This window comes from Pan troglodytes, chromosome 17, assembly GCF_028858775.2.
Source record: "Pan troglodytes isolate AG18354 chromosome 17, NHGRI_mPanTro3-v2.0_pri, whole genome shotgun sequence".
Classification (NCBI taxonomy): domain Eukaryota; kingdom Metazoa; phylum Chordata; class Mammalia; order Primates; family Hominidae; genus Pan; species Pan troglodytes.
Window position 1 is genome coordinate 25,167,246 of NC_072415.2, and position 24,566 is coordinate 25,191,811.

A 24,566-nucleotide genomic window follows, 5' to 3' on the forward strand; every position below is an offset into this window, starting at 1 on the left:
TGACAAGTGGTTATAATTGATTCTTGGTCGTAGAAACCTCAGCCTGAAGTTGATTCTGTTGACGGCTGCCCACAGTCCCTCTGGAAGAACTCAGAGGAGCTGGGAGTGAAAGTAGGTAGAGATCCAGGGGAAAAAAGAATCATCATTAATAGATTTCCACTTTGGTTTTTAAAATATGATAGTGTAACTGAATGTATGTTTATAATATAGAACATAAATACACACAGGTATGACATAAAGAATAAACACATTCCCTCCTATCTGGTGCCCAGTGAATTTACCTGCTCTAAAGTTGGGGGACACTGGTAGAAAAGAGAAGTCTAGTTTGTTAGTTTTATTTGCATAAGTTTAAAGGGTACAAATGCTGTTATGTAACATGGATATATTGCATAGTGATGAAGTCTGTGCTTTTAGTGTAACTATCACAAGTAATGTACGTTGTACCTATTAAGTAATTCATCACCCCTCACCTCCACCCTTCTGAGTCTCCAGCTCACTATTCCTCCCTCCATTTCCATGTGTACACATTACTGACCTTCCGCTTATAAGTAAGATCATGTGATATTTGGCTTTCTGTTTCTGAGTTGTTTCCTTTAAGACAATGGCTACCAGTTCCATCCATGTTGCTGCAAAAGATATGATTTCACTTTTTTTGATGGCTGAGTAGTATTCCATGGTGTATACGTACCACGTTCATTTTATCTAATCACGTGCTGATGGACACTTGGGTGGATTCCATATCTTTGTTATTGTAAATTATGCGGTGATAAACACACAAGTGCAAGCATCTTTTTTGTATAACTGTTTTTCCCTTTGGTTAAATAGCCAGTAGTGGGATTGCTGGATTGAAGTGTAGTTTTATTTTTAGTTCTTCGGAAACCTCCATCCTGTTTTCCATAGAGGCTGTATCATTTACATCTCCACATTCAGTATATAATCGTTCCCTTTTCTCCACACCAGTGCCATCATCTTTCTGAAGGATCAGTTGCTTCCTTCAGACTTGACTTAAAAGCCATTGTTATAGCAGTCAAGTAGGGTCCACTGGAAACCAAAGTGAAGAAAGAAGTCTTATCCATTAGGATGGAGATTCTTACATATTTTTTTTTTCTCCTGAAGTTTCAAGAGCTTGAAGCTATAATAAGACATAGAGGGGAACTAGGCTGCTGCCTCTGCCATGGAACTCTTCTCAGCCAGGGTAATCAGCAGCTTATCCTCCTTGTCATTCTGCCTTGATAAGCTAAAAATCAAAAACAAAAACAACTCCTTTTACTACTATTGCTACCATTATCACTATTACTTTTTCCACAAATTTAATCTGTTCTGTACTCCCACAATGCACATACAAGCTTAGAGCGTTGTTTGGAAAGAAAACAACATCTGCAAGTGCAAGACAAGAAAGCAAATATTAAGTAAAATGGAATTTGCAATGTAGTAGGGAGATTTCTGCTCAGATTTATAACATCAAAGCAAGGCGTTCCGGTTGATGTGTTACTTGTTATTCTAAGTCCTATTCTTCACTCACTGGGAGAGGTGTTGAACCATGACACAGAGTCACGCTGTGCCAATGACCAGCAGAGAAAACGAAAGCTGTGGCCTCAAGATGGTACCTTCTGAAGACCTTCTGCGGGTCTTCATCAGCCAGTCTACAGAATCAGAGTGAGCACACGGGATTTTAACTGTCGTAAGCTCTGGGCTGGGGTTGGGACACTTGCATCTTTCTCCTAGCTCTGCCCTCAGAGATGTGCATCTTTGCAGAAGTCATGTCTCTGAAAGCTGAATCTTACAAGTCAGAACATGTGACTGTGGGCTCTCATGTCCTTATCAGTGAAGGGAGATAGTTGGACGCTCTGTGAGTTTCAACTTCCTTCCTGTTGCGCCCCTGCCCTTCAATCCAAACCAACAAGGAGAGGCCAAAAACAGGGGTCTGGGTCAAACATGGCTGGATCCTGGCCCAGCTCCAGCTTGTCTTGTAACCTTGGGAAGCTCTCTGCCTCTCTGAACCTTAATTTCCTTCTCTTTAAGGGGGAAAAACAACAATTCTTTTCCCATAGTGCCCTTATGGAATTAAATGTGATAATAGAGGTATAGGGTGGCCACACTGCCTGGCACAGAGTAAGTTTTAGTAAGTTTCCACAAACTTGATGTTCATGCATTTCCTCATTTCTTTTATGCCAGCAGAGGCCATGGAGGAAGAAGGGCTGGTGAGGGCTGCCTCAGAAGTGTTACCTCATGGACTTATGGCTACTAGTTTGCTGAATCCTCTGGGGAGGAGCTGGGCGGGGGAGTGAGCATGGGCATCATCGGGGCAAAACTCCCCTACCTGAAAAGATAGAACCACAGAGAAACAGTGCTGATGTGGACTGCACGTTCTACAAAGACAGCATAGATGGTTAAGCAACCTGGTGGCCTGCTCTGGGGGAGCCTGGAGGAGACCACATGAACCGCTCACAGCTGTAAATACGCATTCTGCCCCTAGAGCTGCTGGCAAGGGCTACGCACACACATACACACATGCTCACATGTTCACACACATGCTCTCACACATACCCACACATTCACATACACAACTTACTCATACACTCACACACATGCTCACACACACACATATCCTCCCACCACATGTTCACACACTCTCACACACACATGCCCTCTGTCCCAAACACATACGCTCACATATACACACAGGCTCAACCACACATGCTCACATACACACTCATATATGGCTCACAAACACATGCCCTCTCCCACGTGCAAACATGCTCTCACACACAAGCTCATACACTCTCACACACACGTTTTCACACCCACCCTTTGGCACATTCACATGCTCATACACATTCACACCACACATGCCCTCCCCTACACACATAAATGCTCACACCCTCACATAATGCTGTCACACACATTAACACCATTAACACGCATGCTCACACACACTGGGAGACACATGCACTCATGGTTGGAGCTCTAGCCAGGCTGGACTCATCTGGTTGCTGGTTCTGGCAAAGTTACAGTCACGTTCATTATTCATAAACTATAGTAAATGTCCACGCTGCTTTACAATGGATGAGGCTGATCTGAATAATAACAATAACCGACAAAAAGGCCACATTCTTGCCCCAAGGAACTTACAGTTTGAACCCTGACTCATTAAGACTGAGGCTAGACCTGCGCTAGCCTCCTGGCACCTAGAAATGATCTCTCTATATACTATAAACTCCTAGCAGAGAGGTGCAGATGCACTTGTGTACAGCTTTTCCAGGAGGATGTTGAAGTTTTATAAGTAGAGGCTAAAGTTGTGTGAGTCTATTGCTATCTCAGTTAAAAAAAAAAAAAAAGACCAGGCGCAGTGGCTCACGCCTGTAATCCCAGCATTTTGGGAGGCCGAGGCGGGCGGATTACGAGGTCAGGAGATGGAGACCATCCTGGCTAACACGGTGAAACCCTGTCTCTACTAAAAACACAAAAAATTAGCCAGGCGTAGTGGCGGCTACTTGGGAGGCTGAGGCAGGAGAATGGCGTGAACCCAGGAGGCTGAGCTTGCAGTGAGCTGAGATGGGCCACTGCACTCCAGCCTGGGTGACAGAGTGAGACCGTCTCAAAAAAAAAAAAAAAAAAAAGGAAGACTTAGAGAAAATAAGTGTGGCCCAGTGCTAAATGTTCTCTGGCATCTGGAAACTTTCATCCAGTCTAGAAATTCATGGCTTCTAGGTGTCTCCTTTCAGGAATGAGAATGGCTAAAGACAGAGCATGGCTGTGGGCCAGGCAGGTCCACACATCCTGCATGGTCTCCTCTGTTTCTTAGAAAAACTCTGTGAGTTAGGCAGGCTCCATTCTTCGGGCCATGGAGCGGTGCCCTGCATGCCCAAGATCATAGCAGGAGGCAAAGCTTTAACCGGAGCCCCCTGCTCCAAAGCCCTCCCAGTACACCATGCTACTGCCTGGTCCTTGGACTATATAGTACAATTGCAAATATTCGTCTTTTTCTTGTTCTTCCAGTTCATCTACTTGCTCACTCAAATCCAACAGGAAAACTATAAGGAGGTACTGCAGTTGAGTCAGGGAAGACATTCAACACAGTCAATATACATTATTATCAGCTCTGCTCGCAGAAGGGAAACAGAGTGCCCTCCCAGGCTACACTGGGCTGATTCACCCAGTGTGAAAGTACGCATGGCTGAGGTGATCATTCCAGGGTCAGTCTTAGAGGGTCAGGAGGGGTTGGAGGAAAAGGGCAGTTAGCCTGACTCTACATTATTGCTTAGTGCAAATGATACATTATTGCTTAGGGCAAATGATAACATCAACAAACACACTTACTGATTGACTGATGGACTACCCTCAGCCAGTCCCTGCAAGTGTGTATAACACTTATCCCCAAAAAGAGCTGTCCAAGCCAGGCACAGTGGTTCATGTCTGTAGTCCCTGCTGCTCAGGAGGCTGAGGTGGGAGGATTGCTTGAGGCCAGGAGTTCGAGGCCAGCCTGGGCAACATAGACAGACCCTGTTTCAAAATAAATAAACACAATAAAAACGTGTTTTTTTGTTTTTTTTTTTTAAAGAGCTATTTCCAAGTGGTGGATGGATCAGAAGCATAGGCAGAGTTCAAGCCTGCTTGGGAGGCACAGTTTTGGGAGTTACAACACCTCAGTCCCCAAATAAACATTCTTCTGCTGGCTCATCCTTGAACTTCCACTCTCTGAGCTCCCTGACTTTAGTCTCCTTCATTCACATTGCTGATTTGGATGGTACCCCATGGCAGGCCCAAGGCTGGGCTGGGGATACAGGTAGGGAGGTGAGAGTCTGCCTACTGTCCCAGGAGAGAGACAGCAATGGAAGCATAAGAGTGAGCCAGGAAGGCAGCAAGGGTGGAAATGTGCAGGAGGAAGGGAGTTGTCAGCAGAGACGTGTATGAGCTCAGCCTGAAATGGGCTCAGAGGATGAAGCCAGGCGGGGAGCCAGGTCCCAAGACTCTGCTCTGCTGGGCGGAGGATTCTGGAAGGGGAAGATGTTGCACAAGGGAGTGATATCATTGCATTCGTATGTTAAAATGCAAATGAGGATGAAATTGAGGAGATTGGACTATGTAATCTATTATGTCACTTCTGTTCTAATGTGATAAACATCCTTAGAGGGGTAATGATTTTGAAACAAGTTATGTATTCTTTGGAGTGAATAAGAGATCTAGTTTTTATAAAAAGGACTAGTTTTGATATCCAGAGAGGAAGAATAACAAAACAGGTGTGAGCACCTAAGAGAAGTGGAAAAGGGAGGAGATAATGGAAAAAAAGGTGGAAATTGTGTAGGAGAAACACATGATTTTCTTACTCCTATCTGGCCAGCCGTGGTAACAGGGGGGACATAAATTGTATAAACTCATTAGTTTTACTTTAGCAGAAATTATTATCTTATGAATTTAAAACCCAGTTTTAATCAAAAATACAGTATTATAACAATGGCAGTAATAGACACTGGACACTACTAGAAAGAGGAGGTGGGGGGGAAGGGTATTGGGTACCGTGCTCAGTACCTGGGTGATAAGATCAGTCATACCCCAAACCACCACACATCATGCAATACACTTGGGTAACAAAGCTGCACATGTACCCCCGAATCTAAAATAAAAATTGAAATAAACAAATCATAACATATATTTAAAAAATATTTATAGCGGAATTAGTCCTACATGAAAGATAAAATTTGAAGGAAGTTTTTGTACTTTTGGTTTAGTATAGTCCCCTGAAGAAATTATTAAAGTTGAATTTACTCATACAGTTAGTTGAAGGGCAGTTAAAGTCTGTCAAGCAATCGTCAGCCAGCCTGTAACTATTTCTGGTGTTGGCTCCTGAAGGTTTTTGGTTTGTATGGGAAGTACAGCCTTAACATGGCAGAGGAAAAGTATGAGTTCGCGAATTTTCACCAAGTGTGTACCACGCAGCAGGCACCATGGCAGGTCCAGAAGATGGGGTGCTGAGCAAGAGAGGGATGGCCTGAAACCTCCTGGCTCTCAAACTCTAGTTAGGGAAATTGAATAACTCAATTAAATAAAAAGGTGAATAGAATCACCAGCACTGAGAAAGAAAAGCTAAGGGACAGTTTAACCAGGTAACAGGATGCATCGACACCAATTTCACATAGGGAGGTCAAGAAAGGCTTCAAAAGGAAGTGGTATTTAAGCTAAGAACTGGACTGAAAAAAGAACCAGCTTGGGGTAGTGGGAGAAAAAGTGGTCTGAGCAGAGAAAAAGCTTGTGTAAAGCAACGCCATGGTGGCTGAGCTTGGGAGAGGCAGGAGGTACAGAAGGAGGTCGGAGGAAGAAAGCCATCAAAACCGTGGAAGATGAAAGCCAACTGGTAAGTGTGAAGAGTTGGCCTTCACCCCAGCAGGCTTGCTGTGAAGGGGATCTTCAATTCTCTGATAACAGTGTGGAGTCTGTTGTTTACAGTGTGGAGTCTGTTGTTTACATGACTGTACGCATCTCAAAACTCATCAGTTAACACAAAAGACCATTCCCCATGGTAAAATATTCCTTAACACTGTCTTAAGTAATTTGGAAAAACAAACAAATGGGAAATGCTGAGAGTTAATTCTTAGTGGGCCAATCAATATTCCATTATGATTGTATAGAGCGAACAGGAGATCAAAAAATTCTGCCGGAAAAAAATAAACAAGCAGGCACAGGAAATTTGGATGAAATGACAGATCTGTCCTATTATTTCCCGTGAATTGATGACATTGCAACTGAATTTAATTTTGTCTTCAGAGATGAAGGAATTCTGTAATCTTTTTCTTTTTCTTAAAAAGAAATAGAAACCCACTCTCAGGTTCCAGATTGCTCACCCTTAGGGAAATGTTACTGAACTGCCAGGAGGAAGGAGCTTCCAAGGAAATAAGTAGAGCGTAAACTGCCCCTGAAGTATGGATGTCTTTCTACATCTGAGATTCAGAAAAGGAGCTCTCAAATTGTGTGTGGGAATAAAAATAGGCTTCAGTTATCAGTTTGAGGTACATAGAAATGAAAGAACTCTTTTCGATACCTTGTAATTTTACTCTACATTTTCCTCACTTCCCAAAAATCAAGGCAGCCATCCTATTACCATCTGAACTGCTTAACTGGCTAGAGGGGTTATCAGTTTTAGGGAGCATATTAGTCCCCATTTAGTATCTGAGTCATTGTTTTCCTAAGGCTCAAAGCCATAACCTTACAACCAGGTCATGGTGAATGCTGGCACTTTAAGGCTTCTTTTAGGTCACACAGTATTGAAAATGACCTTCATTTTCACTCTGATATAGCCACAAAATTGGAAGCCAAGTGGCATTCCATATGAGTTATTAGAAGGTCACCTGAAGAAAAATTTTTAACATTCCTCCTCCGAAACGTTTCCTCTGATCTTGCAATATTCTTTTAGTTTTTCCTCCATTTTGTAAGATTGTGACAGTTAACTACCTATCATCTAAACACTGAAATCACAGCAAGTCATTCTAAGTGACAGAGGGGTTGCCATGTCTAATGGATATCTCCAGGAAATGAGAGAGCACTTTTGGTTGAGAATAGTGGGCCTTTCTTGCAAAAGCTTCTTAGAGCCTAGTGCATTTCAAAATGAAAACCTGACATCACATCAATAAGGAACGTGGAACTATTTACCTCTGCCCCCTCTCAACTTCTCATGTCAGAATAATGAAAAGCTCCATGCCTCTTTGACTGAAGGCTGACATTCTGTCCTTCATGGATAACTTACTTGCCATAGAAGGAAATGAAGAAATAATTTTCAGAGTTCCTATTGATCTGGCATTGCATTACCTATCTGCTGAGCCAAGCTATTTATTGACTAACTGCTGGCTGGCCACTTCTAATTAGCTCAGCATTCCCTAGCAGATTTTAGGATGGGGTGAAAAAAACACCAAAACCAGATTCTCTGAGGCTGTCACAGAGCTATCTATGTGACCCCTTAAAGTCTTTCTTCACATTTTAAATAACTGCAAGGCAAGGTTTTCTTCTTATGTATAAACAGCCACTTGCAAGAAGGAATATGAAAGTGTTCCTGGAAACAAATGGCTGAGCCACCCGAAATGAAAGTTCTTCCTTTTGTCCAGTGAAATGGTGGAATTCATATGGTAAGACCAAGTCTTTCTCTGTGTGGGGATTTCATTTCTCTTTTAGTCATCAACCTCATGTAAGAAATATCCTCTTGGATATTTTTGAAACACTTTAGAATCTCAAAGAGAATCAGAGAGCAGCATGATTTTTTAAAAGTAAATTCTCTATTGAAATATAAGTTACATACAAGAAACTTCCCAAATTGTAAGTGAACAGTTTTGTGTATTTTTACAAAGTGACACACCCATCGTGTAACCAGAACACAGATTAAGAAACAGAGCATTTTCAGAACTTCAAAAAGTGTCCCCTGTCACTTTCTGCTACTGTCCCCGCAAAGGGCAACCGCTATCTGGATGCCTAACACCATAGGTTAGTTTTGCCTGCTTTTTCACTTTATATAAATGGAATAATATAAGAAATAAATCTTTGCTTCTAGCTCTCTTCACTCGATATTTTCTTTGTAAGATTCAACCAAGAACAGAATTGTGAGGTTGAGTTACATGAGTGATCATATCTGGTCTGTAATTTTGGGGGCCTGATTTTGACAGGTTTTTATGAAAAGCAAAGACCAAAAGCCTGAACCTTTATTAAGAGGAGGTTAGCAGACATCCCAAACTAGTGCAGATAATCTTGAATAGAATACTTTGAGTAAATAGAAACTGCCAACTCACATTACTTCATAAACATTCAAATAGTTGTGTGGGTCCCAGTCCAACAGAATAATGGTAACTACTCACATAATTTCAAGTTTGACATTTATGGATTTCTATCCATGGTATGACAGTGACTCCCTGCTTTAAAAACTTTGCAAAATTTTTCTAAGCTTCTTAAATTCCCTGCAGCTTAGAGCTACTACATAAATATTCACAGGATTTTCCAAGGCAGAAATTGCTGCTTTTCTTGGCTCCTGACAAGCAAACCGACAAGAGACTTTACTGGAACAAGACGCAAAGCACAATCATATTGAATTTGAACATCAATTTTAAAAGCAACTCTTCATAATTTCTGGAGCTAGTAATCAGAGAAGCAGAATATTAATGAGACAACGTCAGATAGTTTAGCTGTTATAGTTGAAATTTGCTTCTGCTTTTAAAAATAAAAATAACCTATGTAAAAATGTTTTCCTTCATATCGTAACATAAAAGTCAAAATTACTCTTTTATGACAATGAAAATTATATTTTTTCATTTTTGTAGATATGTTTTTCTCTTGCCTGAAAAAGGAACACTAGAAAGAGATCTGTAGAAAAGCTCCCACACTCTGAACTGGTGTTGAAGAGATCCATACGAACATAAGATAAAACTGAAAAGGGATGGAGAATCCAAAATTAGCATAGTTTCAATGCCCAGTTCAGTCTCGAAAACTAAGATGGAGCATTGTATATATCTGGAAGCGGCCCATTCATTCACTCATTCATTCAATCCTTCCTTTACAAAGATCTATTGTGTATGTACTTACCATGCATTAAGCACTATTAGTAATAGTTTACCAAATGAATTAAATTTCCTACTATAGTAAGAAAAAATGCATACTTGGAACCAATGGTGTTCTGATAAATAGGCTCTCTGGAGGGAAAAAATCTCTACTTTTACTGTTTGCCAAGTTCTGTGATGTAAATATGTTCCCAATGGCTGATTTCAAGACACCAGTGTAAAGTCACCAAACTGGGGTTGGGATGAGATGCACAGATTCGATTCGGCTCTTGTGAGCTGGTAGGAGCCATCTCCAACACACTACTGCTTTAAACGAATGTTTTTAGTGATGGAAAAATTTGCACTTGAAACAGAATAAAGGCAACATAAACAGTATTAGAACTTATCAATTAATCAAAGAAAACTGAGTGTGCATTGTAGGACTCTGAAAGCCCACATATATGGCATCTTTCCAAGTCTAATGGAACTGAAAAGCAAGTAATGGTTTTCCAAGGGGAAGGCAACACAAGGAAAATAATCACCCCTGGGCAGTGATTTGGAAGAGTGCCGAAAGTTCTGATGGCTCCAAATATCTCCCAGTACAATTTTGCCATGTCTGAAATTCCCATAGTTGGCATCTTTCTTTTAGGTTAAATCACTGTGTCTCAGAAGGGCCTTTTAAAAGTGTGTGTGCCCTGAGAGAAGTACAAGCCGAGCCCCAGTAAGCCAGCAGCTCAGCATAGTGAAAAGAACTCTGAGAGGTCAAAGGGGGGTTCTATTCCTGGCTCGTGAATGACTGGTTGTGCGCCATGTGGCAAGTCACTTTACATTTTTGAGCCTTTGTCTCCTCTTGGACCCAATGTCGTCCCCTTTCATTTCCATCTGACATGCTGCAAATCACCTCTACATCAAGTAGCCCTTCCAGTCTGGACTAGGACATCACATTTGTTGATTCCTCTGTGTTAGAAAGTCCGATGCTTTGACAATTTTGTTTGCTTTGTTTGGCATGGGGAGACTAGATATGGTGACAGAAATGGATGTCCATTTTTTTAATGTTATTTTCTGTAAATAATTCACAACAAGCCTGGATGAAGTGGTCCTTTTCTCTCAGGGGTTTTTGTGATGATCAATAGCTCTTACTAATACTTTAAAAAGGTTCCTGAGATTCCCAAAGATAGATGTCATGCAATCATCAACATCAAGGAGTCTAAGGACAACGTGGAAAGTGTAAGATACAAGAGGAGTCACATTAAACAGAAGCGTATGAGAAAGGCCCAGAATTTTCAATATCACAAACCAAGGTCAACAGCTAGTTAGATTAAACAATTTTAATCAAGTAAAATGGGCATGGATTTTTGAAAGTCAGTTTCCTGTCACTCCCTCACATCACATCCTCCAGATGCCTGAAGTATATGGATGTGCATTTTCATCGTTCTCTGAAGTATCTTAAAAGTTACAGCCTAGTTATCGCAGACCAGAATTCATTTTGGTCAGTAGTAATTGGAGAACAGAGCTGTGCTAATTTCATCCTGCTCGTCATAACTGTACCCCAACTCACGATAGACGAGGCGATGCATAAAACAGCCTGGGCAGCCTAGTGCCCTCCGGTGCCCTTCAGAGCTTGGGCCCATGGGGCCTCCTACCATGTCAGTGCCATTGCCCTGGTTCCTTACTCCTATTTAGAGAAACAAAAATGTTACCAAACCTCTTGAAATAATAATACTAATAAAAAAAGAGCCCCCCCCCAACCCTGCCCAAAACTTGTTCTCCAACCATTTTAAGGCAAAGAAATGTGTTTTTCTAAATACTTGCTTATTCCTGGTGAGGAGGCGTTTTTCTGTCAGGGAACATTTTAGTAGGCTTTAAAATTTTAACACACTAAATTTGTGCATGGGCATCTTGCATGAACTGACATCAGCATGGCTGTGATAGCCAGTTGGCATTAGAGCCCCAGGACAAGAGGTGGGAACATTAAAAGGAAATTATCAGGAGTAAAGGCCATTTGAGGTCTTGCAGCCCTAGCTGCATCCGACTTTTTCCAGAGACAGACAGCATTATCTATTGATTGATGGAGCACAATGGGCATGCATGGGCAGAGAAGCTTCTTCATTTACCTGTTTATATTTACATCAAAATTTCGCATTATGAAAGAAATGCAAGCTTGTAACAATGCAAATGGTAAAAAAGAAAAGAAATGAAATGAAACGTTCTCTATAATCACACACTCCAGAAATAATCACATTTTATGTAGACTTCCTTGAGTTTTTATACATGCATAGTATATATGCACACACATATACGTGTATATATACACATATATGTGTATGTGTGTTGTGTGTGTGTATATATATATATATATGTATGTACAAAATGTTTTACAACTTGCCTTTCTCCCCAGCTATCCTGGACATCTTTCTACGTTTGTCTACACAGTTCTATGCCCTTCTTTTAAATGAGCCTCTCAGCATGGGGGAAAGACCTCTCAGGTCAAAGGGGGCTTCTATTCCTGGCTTATGAGTAACTGGTTGTGTGTGGTGTGGTGAGTCACTTTACATTTTTGAGCCTTTGTCTCCACATGGACCCAATGTTGTCCCCCTAAAGGAAGATCCTGAAGAATCTTCCTTTAGGATATATGCATCATTGTAATTTCTTTGTGAGGGGAGCATGGGGCAGGCAGTGCCTCATTTCACAGGTAGATAAATGGAGATGCAGGGAGGATGCTTGGCCCTCCCAGAGCCCAGATGACACCCATGGGCCAGCAGGGCTGAGACCTTCCCACCTTGGACTTTTAGGCAAACCTCCCTTCCCCAGTACCAGACCATTACCTCCCCTCTCTCAAAATATAAGTTGCAACAATCACTTTTGAACAGGCTAAGCTGTGCCAACCACAGATAGATTTTGCAGGTTACTGCCAAAAAGGATACTCAAATAATCGTTAAACCACAGGGGATGGTCATTCATCCCTATAGGAACTAAAAATAAAGCCACTGGGTTTTCTCTGTTTTGTTCCCCAACAGAAACTCAAAACTAACCAATGATACATCTGCTCAGAAATGCTTGTGTCTGTTCCCTTATGAAAAACAAGTGTTTGGAAATTATGGCTATTTCTCATTCCCCGTTAAGATGCAGATGCCATTATAAGCATTTCATTCTCTAATGACTGAGAAGACAGCCTATCATTTCAGGGTGAGAAGATGTCTGAAGCCGGGGACAGCCGGGACTGCGTCCCTGAGCAGGGCTGGAGCATCCTGCACTCCCACTCCAGGCTCTTGCAGTCCTGACCACCCGAGTCTGGGGTCCCTGTCCCTGGGCCCCCGATCATCTGGCAGTGTTCCTTGCCTTCTGCCAGGCTCCACTCAGATCCCTCCTGCTCCCTCAAGCCTTTAAGCCCTGCTCCTCCAAGCTTCTTCTGGAGCTCCCAGTTTCGCCCAGGGCCCTGGCCATCCCCTGCCTGTTACAGCACCTCAGAGACTCCCAAGCTGGATCTCACAGCGTTATTTTTGGTCTTTTCCCTCCCCATCATTGCTGCGGGCAGGCTGTCCACATGGGCCTTACCCACTGATGTGTTCTTGTTTGCTGTCAGTCCCCGCATTCTGCTGCCTCTTGGATAGGGTGAGCCCCTGCTCTCTGCATCAATTCCACTTCTCACTTCAACCCTGGTCTTACCAGGAGTTGTTCCACGTACACCGTCCTAGTCCCTAATCATACCAGACAAACCCTGTCCCTGTTCTTCCTGCAGTAAAGCCTCTGCAGTGCAGCTCTGATCACACCCCTTCTCTCTTGAAAACATTGCAGTAGAGCTATGCCCATTTGCTCCTTGTGGGTGCTGAGACACAGAGATGAATAGCACCTCCATCCTCCATGGAGGCCCAGTGTCTAACCTACAGGGTGGGAACGCCCTTGCCTCAGCCATGCCATTATTGTGGAATAGGTCCAGGATGGAGGCAGCCAGGGCTTCTGAGGGAACTCTGAACCCAGGCTGGGGGTCAGCAGAGGCTCAGTGGCTGGGACACAGACCACAGCAAGGCCTGAAGGAGGATTGGGATTCAGCCAGGTGGCAGAGGGACTCATAGTCCCCACAGTCTGTCCTGAGGTTCTGCCAACCTCTCTTCCCCTCTAGCACCATTCTGCCACTGTTTCTTAGCCAGAGGGACATTGTCTCTGCCTAGACGGTAAAGCTCCCACTGCTTAGAAATCCTCGTTCTGTTGTGGCCACTTCATTTCTACTCTCTCCTTTCAGATCTAACCCCTCTTGTGCAAGCCATAATCAACCCTTCCTCCCTCTCTACCTCATTCATTCACTTTATAGTGACTCGGCATGTTGGCTGCTGCTTTTCCAGGTACTGATCTACAGCTGAACGGATACATGGGGGGAAAATTCCTTAGTCCCTATCCTAAGAAATCCATAATTTGTTATTCTAATCAGCTGACTCCCACACCTGAATGTTGTCATTTATACGGCATATGGCTGGGCACGGTGGCTCACACCTCTCCTAGAGATTTGGGAGGCCAAAGTGGGAGGATGGCTAGAGGCCAGGAGTTTGAGACCAGCCTGGGAAATATAGTGAGATCCACTGTCTCTACAAAAAAAATCAAAAAGTTAGCTGGGCATGGTGATGCATGCCTGTTGTCCCAGCTACTGGGAAGACTGAGGCAGGAGGGTGGCTTGAGCCCAGGAGTTCAAGGCTACAGGGAGCCATGATCATGCCACTACATTCTAGCCTGGGTGACAGAGAAAGACCTTGTCTCTAAAAATAAATAAACAAATAAAAATCTTAAAAATTCTAAATATATATATATGGCATGTAACAATTAGTTTATATTATCCACCTGATTCTCATTTCATTAGTTAGCTTCTGCTTTCTCCTCCTTCTCTTCTCTTCCTCTCCATTTACATTCTTCTTAATTCCTGTTCTAATTGATGTCTTTACTGCCATGTATTACTGATTTTCTTTATTTGCATCTTCTTTCTCTAACTCAATTGTAAGCACCTATTGGCCAGGAACCTCTTCTTTTATTGTATTCCCCATAATGCCTAGCAAAGTGCCCAGTACATATTTATCCTAGAACATTTTGGGTCACCTGCAATGTGCCAGGCATTCACAATTAAGGTTCTTGGCCTCTAGCATCCCCCAGCTAAGCCTCTAGGGCCCCCAGCTAACCAGGAAATGGATCGCATGTGCGGAGAGGGTACTTGGAGACAACAGACACTCGCCGTGCAGTGCCCTGGCGTGGACAGCATTTATTGTTATAAAGTGCGTGAGCGAAGAGACATCAGTCGCCACAGCAGTGCACAGCCTTGGTGTGCAGCCATCTCACTTCCTCCCCTGTGCCACCTCTGTGTCTTCATCACCAGCTGTTCATGGAGAAAAGTCTGTTTCCTTCTCCAGGCTCATTCTGTCATCATCAGTGCACCCTGGCATTTCTATTGTTCAAAGCTGGACTCACTGGCACAAGTCACCATCTAATTCAATAAATTCCTTTTATTACTAAGCCAGAGCTGCAGTAATTTATCTCAGGCTCTCAAATCATTTTGACTCTCACGTATACTTAAATTATAAACCATGTCATGAAAATATCTCATTTTCCATAAATAGTAATAGTCAGGTTTAAAGGTTCCAGAATAATATCTTATAGAGAAAAGGTTGTTGAACTTTGTCATTTCCTCCCTATGCCTGAACTACGTTATACAAATATAATAGGTTTTTTATTTTCCAGTGATATTGGAAAACATTTCAATGGGAACTGTTTCCTCTTTCTTTCAAAGCAGAACTTTAAATTCCATAGAATTTAGGAAACATTTTGGAAAGTTCCACCTTGTTTTTGGTTGAGGGTTGCTGATGAGCTGATGTTTAAATTTAATTGAAAAAGAAATACCAAATTAAATTTCTTCTGGATTCTCTCCTTTCTCACCAAAATTTTAATGAGCCTTACATGTGGAAACTTGAGAGTGGATAAATAAATAATAATTTCAGCCACAGTCACATTTGTAGAAGAGTTACCAATGCCATGGGTTATGAGAAATATTTGTTACATATAAAGATACGTAGATGAATAGATAGATAGATAAATGAAGTTTAAATAGAACCAAAGACCTAATAGTTACCAGAATATTTTGGCAATTTCCTTCCCATATGTCATTTTTTGGTAATAAAATATTTATAAAATCAACTTCAGGACATTTTCAAACACAGCAAAGGTAGGACTGATGATAGCTACAACTTATACTTTTTACACTTCTTACCTTGTGCAGAAAATGGAATTTTAAAGAACTAGAGTTGCTATAAGAGAAACATCTGTTTCTCTATTTACAAAGCAATTGAAAACAAAACATAAAATTCAGTGGGTATTACTCAAAAAATAACATTCTTCAAGAAAACAGTTCAGTTTTTCAATTTTATTTCATCACTAACAGGGTCATTTCAACTGTGGAATATTAAGATTCATTTCCCATTATCACCATTAATTGGAATATGGAGTCCCACATGCTGATGATTTTGACAAATTTGTGTGGCTAATAAAATGAAAACCATATTTGTTTGCAACCAAATCATAGGTTATTACTGCCTTCATAACATGTGAGTTGAATTTTACTTCTTTTCAAAACCCTGGAACGCAAGAGCTGTATTTTCTCTGTTATCTTGGATCATAATTGTCAGTAGGATATTTCATATTGCTTTGTAACACATCGGTATCACTGAATGCAGTGGATAGCATGAAGTGAGGTTAATTGGATTGATAACATGGCAACATCCAAATGGCTGAACATTTTAGCATTATATTTACTGGAAATTTGATAGCATTCTTCATTTCCTACCTCATTTCTGATTAGAAGATATCAGTCCCAAAGTTTTACGGCATAACCTTGTAAATCCGACCTCTTTCCTCAAGTGTTTAACTAGTCACCTTGGCACTGACCAGTGACTAATTCACATGGAATAGCAGAGCCAGGCTCATTTTGTTTTACGAGGATGGAGGAGAGAGAGGATTTTCCACAGGGCAGCACTGGTTGATTTGTTTTTCCATCGCTTTTCAGAAGCTCTGTTCTTTCAATGCCCAGGGAAAGGGAAGGTTTATTTCTGTGCTGACAAAACAGCTCATGTGCAATGGGGCCATGTGCTTCAGGTGCCCACTGGGCACGGCTATCTGAAAACCGGCAACCTGCTACAGCCAGGTGTCTGCTTATCCAGTTTGTGGTTTTGGTGCATGCATTAAAGTCCCCACCAGGGATGGCTTGCAATGAGAATCTGGTCTTGAAACCCCACAGCTAAATCCAGATTTCCCACCACCAGTGCTGGCCAGCACTCTGGCCAGCAAGACTTTCTCATGCTCATCCACCAAAACTCACCAACCCTCACTGCATGCCAGGTCTGAGGTGCAGTGTCCAGGAGTGGATGCATTAACTGGCCAGTCACCCGGCTGACATTTACAGAGGGGCTCCTAGTCTCTACGTTTTGAGAATGCACAAATGAACAAGATTCAAATATACCCTTCTTGGAGTTTAGAGTTGGAATCTCTCTGACCAGAAGTTCAGATTACACAGTTCTGCTTGTCGTGGATGCCACTTTAGGATGCTGTTCTGGGGCGCATGGTGTCCTGAAAAGAGGGAACAAGCGGGAACAGATAAAGAAACTTTTACAAAGAGGCAGAAATAACCTGCTGTGGAGTAGCTAATGCAGCACCCAAGCTCCAACACCTTCCTGGTGCTGGATCCAAAGGATGACACAAGTCAGCAGTACTGGACCCCAAGCCACAGGGCAACTGATGTTATTAAATGATGACTATGTGCCTAAGGTACATTTCTCATTTAATCATCAATACAATTTTGTAAGTTGATACTATAATCCCACTTTACAGATAAGAAACCGATTTAATAACTTTCCTAAAGTCTCTCACCTACTAAATATGAGAATCAGGATTTGATCCCTAAGTTGTAAGTCTTATTTTTTCCACTGAGCCAGATTGCCTTCCTAAGAGGACACAATAGGCTCCTAGCAAGCACTGAGTATTTCTGCTCAAGTTTCTGAGCAATTGGATGGCTCCTGAGAGCCCCCATCCTTCATGCTCTAATTCAGTGGATCTCCCCATCTGGAGTTTCCCCAAGCCAATCAGGCTGGGCAGCCCTGGTATTTGCAGTTGGCTCTTTTCTGTCCCATATGGATGGGTGTGCTTGGGTTGCTGGACCATCTGCTCTTCCAGCCACTGCCAATCCAGAATTTCCCTCCATCTCCCTCTAGCCACCCTGGCAGTTTCTACAACTCCTTCCCCTCTGTCTCCTAATCCAATGGCTTTCTTCATTCAGTCTTCCTCCTGGAGGCTGCTGGTTCCCTCCCAGTTCATCTACTTGTCTGCCTTCTAAAGATTATTCTTGTCGGTCCAACATTTTGAGGCCACTGACATGTTATGTTTTGGAGCCAAAGGATCTAAAAATTACGGTTCTGCTACTTAACAACTGAGCAACCTTGGGCAAGTGGCTTTATCTCCTCTATAGAAAGGACATCATAATCACCCTCTCATAGGCTGGTTGCAAGGACTCTGGGCTTCCTTTCGCAAAGAACACAGAATAACACTTGATAGCAAGACTACCACATTGCACTATATCAGGCTAGGATGAGAAGAGTGCCCTTCATGGTGATGAAGGGTTGTGCAGTGCACAGCCTCTACAACTGTATATAACAACCTTGCCTGGGATACAGACAATAATCAGTAAATCACTTCCTTTCCTTTCTGCTAGTAGCTGTTTTGGGTAACAAATTGCAATAGGCCTTTAAAGTATCCCATGTGGGGTCCGGAGAGCAGCTAAAGTCAATGGCACATGGTTAAAGTGAAGGTTTGAAGAAAATAGCTACACTATTCTGCCCATCCATGTGAATGTTTAAGAAAAACTGTCATGTAGAAAGCAGGGAGCTAGAAGCTCTGTTGATATCTTCCGGAAGTCCACTGCTCTGTCCAGCATGAGGAATGGTTGGGGGCACTGACTCATTCAACCCTTCCTTTAGCCCAAGGGAAACCCTTTCACAACGGTGCAGCCACAGCACTCCTAGGTGCTCTGCCCTCCTCCTATCTGACAATCCAGCTGTTGACATCAGACAGCAAACTTCCACACAGTACACTTTTGCCAAAAAGTTGTATATTGAATAAACATTTGTACAATAAATGAATATTTCCCAATAAGTCCCTCTGGGTTCACTGCAACACCAGAGAAGATTCTATGCAAGTGGCAAGGTCTCCAAAAAAGGGAATAATCTGAGCTTTTCCAACCCAAGCTCTGTAAGTTCCCAATTTAGCATTATTATTTCCCTAACCCATTGCCTGATAATAAATATCCTTGTGATCTCCTGACCTAGACATGGTTCTTCCAATTAGTGTCCTATTTTTACCTTCTCTTCCTAGCCAAATTCCTTAGCTGTGTGATCCGTAACTATCTCTCCATTTTATCTGCTTCCTATACATTAGACTCTAAAGCTTCTAGTTCTTTCTCTTGAAGTGCTTGCTTGTCTTGTTTTATAGGCTCTTCCTTTTTTGAGCATCTCTCCAGACTCCCCGAGGGTTTTTTTGTTTTGTTTTGTTTTTCCTTTGAGGTCACCAATGACTTCTTCCTGGTTAAATGCAGGCCTTACTAGGCACCAGATAAATCCAAATGGGGAAAATCTTTTCACGAGTAGTTCTGGAACAACTGGAAGTCAACACAGGAAAAAATAAACACTAACCCCTCCTTCACAATTTTAACTTATATACCAAAAAATAATTAGACCAGGACATAAAGTCTAAATCTATAAATTTCTAGGAGGAAACACAGAAAAGATTCTTTTAACCTTAAAATAAGCAAAGATTTCTTAGACAGGAAACAAAAAACATTACTATCAAAGAAAAAGATTAACAAATTGGACTTCATCAAAATTGTAAGCTTCTTCTGAACAAGAAAACTTCATGATGAACATGAAATGGCAAGTCAGAAACTGTCAGAAAATATTTCCAATAAATATATCTGACAAATAATTCATATTTAGAATACATAACTCTTAAAAAAATTTATTTCAATAGCTTTAGGGGTGCAAGTGGTTTTTTGGTTACACGCGTGAATTGTCTAGCAGCGAAGCCTGGGATTTTAGTGCACCTTCATCAGGATAGCATATATTGTACCCAATATGTAGTTTTTCATTCCTCATCCCCTGCCAACTCTTCCCTTTTCTGAGTTTCAAATGTCCATTATACCAATCTGTATGTCTTTTCATAAGCATAGCTTAGCTCTATAAGTGAGAACATGCAGTATTTGATTTTCCATTCCTGAGTGACTTCACTTAGAATAATGGCCTCCAGCTCCATCCAAGTTCCTGCAAATGGCATTATTTCATTCTTTTTTATGGCTTAATAGTATTTCATGGAATATATGTGTGTGTGTGTGTGTGTGTGTACCACATTTTCTTTATCCATTCATCTTCGGATGGGTACTCAGGTTGATTCTGTATCTAAAATACATATAGAACCCATACAACCTAACAGTCAAGAGCAAAAACACCAATAAACATGGCCAAAAAAACCTTTAACAGACTGAGAAACAGCAAATAAATGCATGAAAAAGTGTTCAATATTGCCATCAGCCATTAGGGAAATGAAAATTTAAAAGACTAACAATACCAAAGTTGGAGAGAGGCAGAACAATTGTAACCCATACATTGCTGGCAGGAATGTTAAAATGGTGCAACCACTTTTGGCAACTCTCTGACAGTTTCTCATAACGCTAAACATATAACAATATTATTCCCAGCAATTCTGCTCCTTAGTATTGCCACAAAAAAAAAAAGTATATATCCAAATAAAGACTTGTACAAGAATGCTTGTGACTGCTTTACTAACAGTAGCCAAAACTGGGTGAAAAAACACAAGTGGAAACAAATGATGATTAAGAGAAGGATGAATTTTATAAGTGCAGTACAGCAATATGATGGAACACTACTCAGAATGAAAAGGAATAGTACATATAATGACAAAGATGGTCCTCAACAACATGCTGAGTGTAAGGAGGCAGACATCAGAGAGGATCTGCTATGTGATTCCATTCATGACGTGGCCAAAACACACCAAACTAAGCTGTGCTGACAGAAATCAGAACAATGGTGTCCTCTGAGGTGGTGTAGGGGTGGGGTGCAGGGACTGACTACTTAGGAGCACAAGAGAACTTTCTGGAGTGATGGAAGTGTTCTGTATCTTGGTAGGAAAGTGGGTTGCATCTGAGAGTATGCATCTGTCAAAACGCTTTGAGCCATCCGCTTAAGATCTATGAATTTCACTGAAAATTATAATTCAATAAAAGTGATTTTCCTAAAAAGCAAAACTTCCTCTCCCAGACATTCTGCTATTATTGAATATCCATTCTAACCCTATAAGCTTGATTTTGTGGGCTCCTCTTTCTGCTCCCAGCCCCTCATTCCACGGGCTGCCAAAAGGCCAGCCCTCATTCCTTTCTTCTTTCCCCTTTGCGTTCTCTCATTTACTCATTCATTCCCAGAATATCCACTCTTAAGATACAGTACAACTAGATCTATAAATTCAAGACTGATTTCCCAGCAAGGTTGGAGAACATTTCTTCTGTAGCCTGTGACGTGGGAGAATATGTCCCAGTTGTTCACATACCCTGCCCCTGCTGTTCAACTCACTGCCTCACATCTCCCCCCGAAACCAAGTGTAACCAAATTGCTTATCTGGAGATGTCATGAGACCCACAAATATCAGAGCCAGCCTGGCACATGGTGCCATCTGAACCCCCTGCCATGATGCCATCCTTGCTTTCTGCAAATAGGCGGCCTCCTTTGGTTTGAATCCTGCCATATTCAGAGTCTGACTTCACTAGAGAGTGATGACAGCGAATTCTGGTTTCCAAGTGGCGTCTAAGTGCATTGCTGATGTTCAATTAATATTAATAACTAATAACAACTGCGCGTGAGTAAACGACTCAAGCCCCTGGCACAATGAGACCACAAAAACTGAACAACACATTCTGATGTGTTCTACGGCTGTTAATTAAGATTTGAAAGCTAATAAGCTCTATAAAAAATATGATCTTTTATATGCAGGCCTAGAAATGCCTAAAATTATTTACTTTTACTGGTTTCTCTATGTTTTATTTTATTGTCTTTGTGTTTTTGAAGAGGAACCCTAACTCAGGCAGCCATAATGGAAAGTCATTAGAAACAACAACTAAAACACACACAGCTGTTATTTCCTTAGCTAAACTTTATTACTCAGCTACTACTCTAGAAATATGCAAAAGGATAAAGGGTTATGGAGATTATGACAAGGGGTCTGGCTGAAACATTTTTTAAAACAATTATCCAGACCAAGCAGTTTTATTGTCGCAGCTCTTTGTACCCAAAACAGTGAATGGTTTGTTCTAGAAATATTTTTGTCTGTTTCTCTGAAGCTTTTCCTATATGACTTAAAAGTTGTATTTAGATATCATTACTGCTTTTATGCCTACTATTAAAGAAATGCCGAATGCTTGGGTATCTTTTAATAACCCACATACTGTTTTACAGAATTGAAATCAATGAGCCACTGGGGAAGTGTTTCTCCAGGTAAAAGGATGCAAACTTCTGAGCTAGATAAATTACCCTGTGAGTTTAGCAGTAGAAAAAAATAGTGCTTTTAACAAGAGATGGTGGAGAGGAGAAACAAAGACCAAGGAAGGTCTCATAGCGACAGTGTATTCAAATTGGACCTGGAAGGTTGATGAGGTCTGCGTTATGTGGATGTTGAAGGCATGAGCTTGCACACTACAGCAGAGCATAGGATCCATGAAGGGCTTCTAACTGTCCACCATTCTTCTAAATGGCCTGCTCCTACGTTCCCCTTTGCTGCTTCTCCTCTTATTCCTTTCTACTTGTCCATTATGCTTAATTTATTCTAGCCTTTCTTTCAGTTCTTTGACATGAAATTTTTCACTGTCTTTCTGCAATCCTCTTCTCCCAGGTCTTGATATGGTTGTCTCCTCTTCATTCAGGTCATCATTCTGCCTTCCCTGGCCAACCTAGCAAACTCTGCGTGGGCACCCTTGTCCTTTTGCCTTATGAAGTGTCCTCTATAGCACACATCACTAACTGAAAACAATCTTAGCTATTTTATTGCACATTTCTTATCAGCTCCATGAGGACTGAGCATTGTCTGCCTGTTCATATCTCTATCTTCAACACCTAGAACAACCTCTGTTGTAGAGTAAGTGTTCATTGATGGAATGAATTAGTGAAAGGAGAAAAAGGCAAGGACTAATGAGGATTGGGGTAGTTCGCTTTGCATACAGTTTAGTCTGGATACAAAAAAGGCTTGACAGCTGAGGTTGGAAAGTGAGATTGAGGCCTGATTTTGGCCACATTTTAGATGTGGATGAGTGAGCTTGGAAGCAAGGTTCAGCTGGCAGATAGAGTGTGGCACATGAAAACATACATGAAACACATAGGCAGGAGCCTAGGCAAAGCATGTAACAGTGAACCCATGCATGCTTTTGACTGCAGCAGCAACGTGATCAGAGCCATGATTAAGGAAGATTAAAGTAGGGATAGTGTGTAGGATGGATCTTTGGGAGGAATAAGAGGAAGTGAGACTAATGGTAATAATAATGACAAATGGAAACCACAATTTACTGAGGGCTCATTGGATGCGAGGCCCATTTCTAGGCATGTTCATTATGCTATGTCAGCTGTCCTTGCAGCAAGTTCATGAGGTAGCTAATAGAGTTCCCACTCCACAGAAAAGAAAATTGAAGCACGAAGAGGCTAAGTAACTTGGTCACACTCACACCACTAGAACAAGAAAACTGGGAGAAATCTGGGAAGAGTCTCGTTTGAAGGGTAGTATGATATTCATTTGTGCTTTCCACCAGATATTTCTGGCTGCCATCTTTCCAGGCATCCTCCAAGTGGGCTTAACCATGAGACTTGTGATGCCCAGTGGGATGTCAGTGAGAGTCATAGATGTCCCTTCCAGGTGGAAGCTTGGAGAACCAGTGTGTAATTCACCTGAGGTTTCCTTTCTTCTGCCACAGACACCAATACTATCCCGTGTGGCTGTTCTGGAGCCAAGGTCCTGGAGTATTTCATGCAAAGTAAAGACCTGTGACTGACCTATGGTGTGGGTTGCTTTAAGCCATGGAGATTTGACTGTTGTTGGTTCTTTTTTTTAAAATACAGCATAATCTGGCCTGCCTTGCTTTATCCAAGGAGTATCCCCACAGTGCTCTGTAGACAAGGGCAGGGTCTCTGCAATTGCCCTGAAAGAACAGCACCACAAAAGTGTTTACTTTCTCATAGAAACATTCTGGAAATTTTGCCACATCCTTTTATTTCTGCACCTTTACACGCCACCCTTCTTTTTGGAGCTTAAGCATAGAAGGTTGAATAAACCTCACTGCTTGATCATTATAATTCTCCTTGGTATTATCAAGACTGACCAATGCAAGGTTCTTCATGATTTTTCTCCTTCAACCTGATCCCAAAATATATTTATCCTTAAATATGCATGTGGCCCTGTAAAATATTTCTATAAGTTTTTAATTTAGATAATCGGTATTATACTGTAATTCCTGTTCTACTTCTTAAGTCATTTTATTATGGTTTTTGCTCCAAACGGGTCTCCCCATGTGGCTATTGGCACATTTGGTGTGTTGCTTCTCATGGCTTCATTGTATCCCATGCTGGGTCATCTGCCACCTGTCACCTGGCCATGGCCCTAATGATGGGCACAAGGTTGTCATCCTCTCTCCTTTCCTACACAATGCCAGAATGAAATCCTACACACGCACCCCTTAGAAAATTTTGCAAGAATTGCTCTGGGATATGTAGGTGTAAGTGAAGTCATTGGGTCATAAGTTTGGGCATACTTAATTCTGCTAAATGCTATCAGATTGCCACATATTTCAAAATGACTGTATAAAGTGGTGCCAAGAGTACCAATTGCCTCCGTGCTAATCAGTGCCTGCTTTTATCCACACTTGTAAAGTAATTTTGCCCAATTCTTTGCCTGTCACTTCCTTGGAGATAGCCCTGATGAGGAGCCTGTGAGCTG

General features: G+C 41.7%; 1 long non-coding RNA gene across 1 annotated transcript; it reads right to left on the minus strand.

Annotated features, from left to right (window-relative positions):
• Nucleotides 1–319: 319 nt before the first annotated feature.
• On the minus strand, nt 320–13,247 carry LOC134808670 (uncharacterized). Its single transcript, XR_010152096.1, has 2 exons — nt 13,065–13,247; nt 320–1,237 (listed from the first exon to the last, which is right to left on the minus strand). It is a non-coding gene; the product is annotated as an uncharacterized LOC134808670 (long non-coding RNA).
• Between the last annotated feature and the right edge of the window lie 11,319 nt (nt 13,248–24,566).